Source organism: Piliocolobus tephrosceles, chromosome 13 (assembly GCF_002776525.5).
Source record: "Piliocolobus tephrosceles isolate RC106 chromosome 13, ASM277652v3, whole genome shotgun sequence".
NCBI lineage: Eukaryota > Metazoa > Chordata > Mammalia > Primates > Cercopithecidae > Piliocolobus > Piliocolobus tephrosceles.
In genome coordinates, this window is record NC_045446.1 from 8,418,251 (window position 1) to 8,427,280 (window position 9,030).

At 48.7% G+C, this 9,030-nt stretch overlaps 1 pseudogene; it reads right to left on the reverse strand.

Moving 5' to 3' along the window:
- Positions 1 to 6,149: 6,149 nt before the first annotated feature.
- On the reverse strand, positions 6,150 to 7,229 carry LOC111522432 (annotated as a pseudogene).
- Positions 7,230 to 9,030: the final 1,801 nt, after the last annotated feature.

Sequence of the window (9,030 nt, forward strand, 5' to 3'; positions counted from 1 at the left end):
ACATCACATATAAGTCATTGGTTCAGAGCACTGTACTGTGTTTACTTAGAGTCTGTATTTGTCTATTTGGCATCCATTAACCTAAGGGCCAAACTAATGGCTAAAGTTTTTTCCATCTTTCCTGTGATCCAGAGCCCATACTCTGAACTACTTTCTTATCTAACCCTCAAACACCAAACCAATATTTCTCCTGCCCTGAATCAAATCAGGGCCAGGTGCTAGACAACAAGGGACAGACAGCCCCTATGCCCCCAAACCCACCAGAGTTATTCAAATTAGCCAATCCTATGCTCTTTCTGAGGTAGGAGACCAGTAGGACTTGTTTTCTGATCACAACACTGCTGACCAAAACAGGATCTGATCTAGACAAGATAAAGTGAGGAAACTGGCAGGAACCAGCAGATTGCAAGGAAAGTGATCCCCGACTGCCCTCATTATTCATTAGCATAAGACACTCCCACAAGTACTGTGACCATTTAGAAATGCCATGGCAATGACCTGAAAGGTACCACCCCTTTCCAGGGCAACAACTTGGAAGTTACTGTCCCTTTCCTAGAAAGTTCTAAATAACCAACCCCTTAATTTGAATTGACTCACTCCTTAATTTGAATATAATTGAAAATGCATTTAAGTGAATATAAACACAGTTGCCAAGACCCCATACATTTCTTTTCTTTTTTTTTTGAGGCAAAGTCTCACCATTGTCACCCAGGATGGCTGGAACGTAGCAGTGTGATCTCGGCTCACTGCCACCTCCGACTCCTGGATTCAAGTGATTCTCCTGTTTCAGCCTCCCAAGTATCTGGGACAGGCGTGCCACCACACCTGGCTAATTTTTGTATTTTTAGTAGAGATGGGGTTTCACTATGTTGACCAGGCTGGTCTTGAACTCCTGACCTCATGATCCACCTGCCTCAGCTTCTCAAAGTGCTGGGATTACAGGCGTGAGCCACTGTGCCTGGCATTTTTTTTTTTTTTCACGACAGAGTCTCCCTCTGTCACCCAGGCTGGAGTGCAGTGGTGCGATCTTGACTCGCTGCAACTTCCGCCTCCTGGGTTTAAGCAATTCTCTTGCCTCAGCCTCTCGAGTAGCTTGGATTACAGGTGCTCGCCACCACACCCAACTGAATTTTTGTATTTTTAATAGACACGGAGTTTCACATTGTTGGCCACGATGGTCTGGAACTCCTGACCTCAAGTGATCCGCCTGCCTCGGCCTCCCAAAGTGTGGAATTACAGGTGTGAGCCACCATGCCTGGCCGAACCCATACATTTCTTACTCTGGGTGCACCGCCAATGAGTTAGTCATGGTCTGCAAGGAGCAGCACCATTCGGTTAAAGTTGCTGTTGTCTAACACCACTGGCTTGCCCTTGAATTCTTTCCTGGGTGAAGCCAAGAACTCACCCAAGCTCAGCCCCAATTTTGGGGCTTACCTGTCCTGTGTCATCTGGTGACCACAAAGATGACAAAGACAGCAGAGATGGCAGCTATTGGTGACTGGTGAAGTGGCAGTGAGACAGTGGTGATCAGCGATCAGCAGAGAAGTCATGTGACAGCAGAGACGGTGGCAATCAGTGGACAGATGGTGAGAAACAGTGACTGACAGTGAGACTGGTGATCCGTGATTGGCAGAGAGGTGAGACGATGAGAGACAGAAATGGCAATCAGCCAGGCAGAGATTGGCAAGGCGGTGGACAGTGAAGAGGCAGCAATAAGAGAGAGGCAATGAGAAGCAGCAAGACAGCAATGAATGAGAGTAGGTGAGATGGTGATTGGTGATACAGCAATAAAAGCTGCAGAGCTGTGAGACTAGCCAAAAGCTCTTTTAAGAGCCATTAGCTTTCCTGGCAGGCACTGGAGCCTGCCACAGAGCCACTGCCTTGTGTGGGACGTGCCACTCGGACCAGCAGATCACTGACCTGTGCGTACCTCCCATGGTAGCTGAGCCCATTCAAGCTGGGGAAACTTGGGGAGGAGACCTTTCACCCTGGCCCCAAGTTGAAGACTGACTGGTCCATTTTGGCTCCTGCAGATGGGTGACTGTCCCCTCTGCCCCTTGATATTGAGTAAGCCAGGAAATAAGGCTTTGGGCTAGATTGTCATTTCAAAGTCTCCCATGGCATACCTGACCAACTATGTCCTTGTCACTTCTTCTCTCCGTCCTTTCCCTAACATCTTTTCATTTTTCCATTGCCATTTCATTTATTTTTTATTTTAAATATTTTTATTTTTATTTATGTATTCATTGTTTGAGATGGAGTCTCACTCTGTGTTCCAAGCTGGACTGCACTGGCATGATCTTGGCTCACTGCAACGTCTACCTCCTGGGCTCAAGCGATCCTCCCACCTCAGCCTCCTGAGTAGCTGGGACCACAGGTACATGCCACCATACCTGGTTAATTTTTTGTATTTGTGGTACAGACAGGGTTTCACCATGTTGCCCAGGCTGGTCTTGAACTCCTGAGCTCAAGCAATCCACCTGCCTCAGCCTCTCAAAGATGCAAAGATTACAGGCATGAGCCACCACGCCCAGCCTTTTATTTTATTTTAATTTTTTCTCTGAAATGTGTGTTTCATTTGTAGGTTTCACTTTAGTTCCCTGATCTGTTACTTGGGCAGTTGTTTAAGGTAGAACACTTGTCTTTGAGAGGTCCCCTGTTGTGTTGACCCTGGGACACTAGAGTCATGTTGTTCTGTGGCCCCAGCCAGGCCTTTGGGGTTCACTGTTGGCCGCCCCCTGGGCACTCCAAGGATTTTGGCATTGGCACTCTCTCTCAGGACTCTGGGATAGAGGCCACCCTAGGGGAATCTTGGTCTTGCCTTTTCTTGTTTTCTGCCCTATAACAGCATTTTCTTTTCTTATTGTCACTTCATTTACACTTTTCCTTCTACATTTTGCTTGATAAAAATACTTTCTCTGTCATACTTCATCCACTGGAAAACGCCTGTAATTCACTTTCATAATGCCTTGCTTACACCTCTGCAGGAAGGGAGAATCTAAAAGGGAAAAATAATGACAGCCCAGTTGCTTTCCCTCTCACTAGACTTAGAAAAACTTCTGGCCAGGCGCAGCTCACGCCTGTAATCCCAACACTTTGGGAGGCCAAGGCGGGTGGATTACTTGAGGTCAGGAGTTCGAGACCAGCTTGACCAACATGGTGAAACCCCCATCTCTAGTAAAAAAATGCAAAATTAGCCAGGCGTGGCAGTGCACGCCTGTAATCCCAGCTACTTAGGAGGTTGAGGCGGGAGAATTGCTTGAACCCAGGAAACGGAGGTGGCAGTGAGCCAAGATCATGCCATTGCACTCCAGCCTGGGCAACAAGAGCGAAACTCCATCTCATGATTAAGCTGACCATGACTGAAGGAAAACTGTGGAAGACTTTCTAGAGAATGGTCTATATATTGGAAACAGGTTTTCTTAAGGCATTGATTTGCTAAATTACGGGGCTACCACATAGGCAGTGTGCTGAGAGTAGCAGCCTAGGGGCAGTTTTGCAGTTATATTTATACCCACTTTTAATGGTATGCTAATTAAGAGGTCAGTTATTTTAAAACAGCTCGAAAGTGGGCAGTGACTTTCAGGTGTTGCCATGGCAATGGTAAACAGTCATGGCATTAGTGGGCATGTCTTATGGAAAGGTGATTTCAGTGTCTCTTCCCAGTTTCTTTTTTTTTTCTTGAGATGGAGCCAGGCTGGAGTGCAGTGGTGAAATCTCAGCTCACTGCAACCTCCGTCTCCCAGGTTCAAGTGATTCTCCTGTCTCACCCTCCTGAGTAGCTGGGACTACAGGTGCCCGCCACCACACCTGGCTAATTTTTGTATAATTTTTTATATTTTTAGAAGAGACGGTATTTCACCATGTTAGCCAGGCTGGTCTTGAACTCCTGGCCTCAAGTGATGCACCGGGCTCAGCCTCCCAAAGTGTTGGCATTACAGGCATGAGCCACTACACCCGGACTCTTCCCAGTTTCAACCCGTCTTCAACCTGGCCCAGAGTCGAGTCCCACCTGCCTCATTCTCCCCTCAGAGATCAGATACTCCTCCTTAATCTGAAAGGGGTTGCAAAAGGGTGGAGGTCCATGTTCTGTAACTGCTCCCTGCTGAGTTTATGGGAATAGGCCCTGCCTAGCACTAGAGGAGTAAAAATCTCCAGATACCTGACCCAAGCGGATGCTTTCATTCTCTAGGTCAGAAGATGGATGGGTTAGAAACCTTGTGCCAGCATTGTCTTTACCTGGAACTGTTGTAACCTAGAAGACACAAACTTTATTAAGAGGTTAAATAAGTGGACTGGGAGCAGTGGCTCACGCCTGTAATTTCAGCAGTTTGGAATGCCGAGGTGAGCAGATCACCTGAGGTCAGGAGTTCGAGACCAGCCTAACCAACATGGTGAAACCCCATCTCTACTAATAATTCAAAAATTAGCTGGGTATGGTGGCTCACACCTGTAATCCCAGCTACTCGGGAGGCTGAGGCAGGAGAATCGCTTGAATCCAGGAGGGGGAGGTTGTGGGGAGCCAAGATTGCGCCATTGCACTCTAGCCCGGGCAATAAGAGCAAAATTCCATCTCAAAAAAAAAAAAAAAAAAAAGAGGTTAAACCAGCAAGGGCCAAAGATTAGTAATAACAAGACAGCTATCAAAGGTCCTAGGAGAGGTAAGAGCCAGGTGAGACTTGGGAGGGCTTTTTTTTTTTTTTTTTTTTTTTTTGAGAGGAGAAGTCTTTTTTTTTTCACCCAGACTGGAGTTCAATGGCCACGATCTCAGCTCATTGCAACTTCCGCCTCCTGGGTTCAAGCAATTCTTCCGCCTCAGTCTCCCGAGTAGCTGGGATTACAGGTGCCTGCCACCACATCCGACTAATTTTTGTATATTTAGTTGAGGGTTTCACCATGTTGGCCAGGCTACTCTCGAACTCCTGACCTCAGGTGATTCACCCACCTCGGCCTCCTAAAGTGCTGGGATTATAGGCATGAGCCACTGTGCCCGGCCAGGAGGGCATTTTTGATAATCGACCAGATATAGTTGGGGTCAGTGACTTGGTTATATCTATGTGACCAGATAGACTGCTGATAGATCATTTGAATGTTAATCTCAACCTGTCCAGGTTTTATTCATAACTGCACAGGCTCCACTTTGTTCAGCTGGTAAATAATCCAATGCTAGTCTGTTATCAAGAACTACATTTGCCAAAGAGTCTAGGAATCCTTGAATTCCCTTTAGTGTTCAACACACCTGTGTTGGTGGCTAATGATTTCAGGGTTTGAGTCAGTTCTTTAGGGCTAACTCATGGTAGGTAAAGCGACCCTAGGGGGCCACTACTTCTAATGCCACTCCAGTTCCTGTCAGAATTAATCCTATTGCTCATTCATTTCTGGTATTCCTCGGTCTTTCAGGGTTTTAGATGGTGACCCCTGGAAGGCCAAGGGTGGCCAACATACACTCACCTCCTGTTCCAAGTTTTTGATATGCAAAGGAAAGCTACTCCTAAAAGCACAGGAGGTCCCCTGGGGAGTTAGGAGTGGTTATGGGATGTGACTCCTTCCCACTTACGACCACAAATGAAAATGAACCCATTTTGGGTGCAACAGAGGCCCTGTGAGGTGTGATGTCTATCTTTTGCCGCTAAGTTGGGTCTGTAGAGATACAAGATATCTCCCCCCATTCCAATGAGGGGGACCAAACAACCCTTGTAGGGTTTTATGGGTTTTGTTTTTTGCTTTTTGATAGTTGGCAGAGCTAGCTGAAGCTTTATCTTGAAAAAACAAAACAAAACAAAACAATGGAATGGTTTTGTGCTTGGAGGCATGGGCAAGGGAGTTACCCCAGGCAGTAAGCTACCAGCACGAGTGGACCGTAGAGGACGGCTGAGCCTCAAGCGGGTCTCCTGTTCCCTGCGCCTTCCTGCACAGCGGCCTCTCCCACAAGCTCTGGGGCAGCTGCAGGAGAGGGTAGGCTGGAGGGGACTGCCACGGTCGTTCGCTTGGGCAGGACATCAGAGAACGCAGACACCAGCTTCCCAACCATGTTCCTGGAGGAGCTGGTGCAGCCGAAGGAGCCAAAATCCCTGCCAGAGTCAAGGCTGGAGCCCAGGCCATAGCTGAGGCCAGGGCTTGTAAGGCCCCCAGAGGCCAAGCTCAGCTCTCTACTCAAGCAGCTGCAGCGCCAGGTCCTGCTTGGCCTGCTGCAGGGCAGCCTCCAGCTCCGCCAGCTCCCCACACTGCTTGGCATCTGCGATGGCCTCTGAGGCCCTCAATCTCAGCATGGACCCCGCTGATGTTGTAGATCATCTCAGAGTTCTCCATCTTCCTGCGATGCAGGTCATCCCCGTGCTTCCCAGCCAGCGTCTGCAACTCCTCATCCTTGACCTGGTGCAGACTCTCAGCCTTGCCTGGCCACGGTGGGCAATCTCCTCATACTGGGCCTTGACCTCCACGATGATGCTGTCCACGTCCAGGGGACGGCTGTTGTCCATGGACAGCACCACAGACGTGTCGGAGATCTGGGACTGCAGCTCCCGGATCTCCTCTTCACACAGCTCTCTCATCAGTCAGCCCTTCCAGGTGAGACTCCAACACTGCCTTGTTCACGTGAGCTCCATCCACTCTCGATAAAGACAAAGTCATTCCCCGTCTCTGTCTGCTTGTTGATCTCATCCTGGTACTTATCCTGGAAGTCTTCCAGCAACCCCTGCATGTTGCCAAGCTCTGCCTCCAGCTTCAGCTTCTCCTGGCCCAGTGTCCAGCTGCTGCCCAAGGTTGTGGATATGGCTCTCGAACACGCTGTCCGTGTCGCTCCCAGCTGTCTTCTGCTGCTGCTGGAGGCTCCACTTAGTCTCCAGCATTTGTTCTGCTGCTCCAGAAACTGCACCTTGTTGATGAAGGAGGCAAACTTGTTGAGGGTCTTGATCTGCTCCTTCTCCTGGGTGTGCACGGCCCGGATGTTGGGGTCCAGGTCCAGTTTAAGGGGCTCAGCAGACTCTGGTGTACCATGATGGCTGTGTCGCCCACCCCCAACCCCATACCACTGCCCCACCATAGCCTCCACCCAGACTCATGCTGGTGCCTAGGCCACTCTAGAAACTGCTGCTGCTGCCTGCTCAGGAGAAGCTCAAGGAGCTGATGTGGGCACCAGGACCACTGGTGTAGGAGTGGCTGCTGAAGGCCCAGGGGCCAGAGATGGATGCCTTGTAGGGCTTCTGTGTCACCCTGATGGACACGATGGAGGCAGGAGTGGAGGTAGGCAGGCCAGACCAGATGTAGATTCAAGGAGTGGAGAAGCTGCCTCTAGGTCAACCCTTGTTTTCCAGAAGGGGGCAGTAACCCACCTTCCCAGATTAGGCAGTTGTTTTTTTCTCTGTATGTTCCAGTCTGGGAGAAGGCACTGTATATGGGCTCCTTGCTCACGAGTGGAATCTTATTTATCTTCCTGTGGCCTTGGGAACTTGGCAACTAGAGTTGTGTCACAGCATAGTGGGGAAACTTCCACTTTTGTGTCATTAACACAACAGTGGGTACAAAAGATAGAATCATTAGTGCCCTAGAGATCTAGACACACGCCTTCCCAGGTCCAGGTAATAGCGGAGGGGGATTTCAGGTAGAACTGTGAAGTGCAGGAGAGTTCCACCTAATGGTAGGGGTCTGGGTACTTTGAGATTGCTGTGGTTGGTGAAGAGGGTCAGGGAGTTAGCCATGAGAGTTTTTGGATCTGCCAGAAGGTGGAATTCTCTATCCTGGGGATGTTGATGACAAATCCAGCAACCATGAAGATGATTTCCTAAAGCTTTAATGTTTGAAATATTTACCGTAAAGTTTTGTTCCCACTTACACGGGATTAGGTTAATTGGGAGAACAAACAGGATTAATGGTGGCACATGGTATCCACCTGGGCCTTAGAGTGGCCTCTATACCCAACAAGGACAAAAGAGATGTTTCCTCGGAGGAGGTAGTTGCCCAAAGTGACAGAAAAGAAGCATTACAATCAGGAAGAAGAGCAAGACATTCCCGCCCACAGCGTCACGTTACCACTTGTGGCTAAGCATTGATTCTTTGAAATAGGTAGCAGAGTTCCTCCAAAGGTTTACAGATGTAGGTCATGGTATCCTGCTTTTGTGCCTGTGACTCATAAGAAACAGGTTTAATCCTACACAGGTGTATCCAACAACTTATTCCCTGAAGTTTAGCAGCAGAGGGGATACTCAACAACACCTGATAGGGGCTCTGTCATTTCGGTTGTAATTGATCCTCAAGGGAATCTTTCTTTCCAAGTTTTTATTAAGACTAAGCCTCCTGGCCGGGCATGGTGGCTCACACCTGTAATCCCAGCACTTTGGGAGGCCGAGGCGGGTGGATCACGAGGTCAGGAGATCAAGACCATCCTGGCTAACACGGCGAAACCCCATCTCTACTAAAAAATACAAAAAATTAGCCAGGCGTGGTCGTGGGCGCTTGTAGTCCCAGCTATTCGGGAGGCTGGCGTGGACCCAGGAGGCAGAGCTTGCAGTGAGCTGAGATCACGCCACTGCACTCCAGCCTGGGAGACAAAGCAAGACTCCATCTGGAAAAAAAAAAAAAGACTAAGCCTCCTGGTTGAATGGTAGAGTAAATTTCTTCTCTTGTGAGATGAGCCAATATTGTATTTCCATATGCTTGAAGGGCTCAACCTGGCCTAAGTTGATAATATGAGTGAGCATTCTATGTGCCTCTTCATCAAACAAGAGATCTGAAATTCATAAGTCATTTCAAATGCACTAAGCTTTAAGGCTCCCCGTGGAGCCATCCTCATGTGCAGAGGAGCTAGTGTAGGAGAGAAATCCAGGCCTCTGAGGGCTTCTGACAGAATTTTGCTAATGTCCTTTTATTTTTTATTTTATTTTTATTTTTTGAGACAGAGTATCGCTCTGTTGACCAGGCTGGAGTGCAGTGGCGCTCTCAGCTCACTGCAACCTCTGCCTCCTGGGTTCAAGCGATTCTCCTGCCTCAGCCTCCTGAGTAGCTGGGATTACAGGCACCCGCCACCTCGCCTGG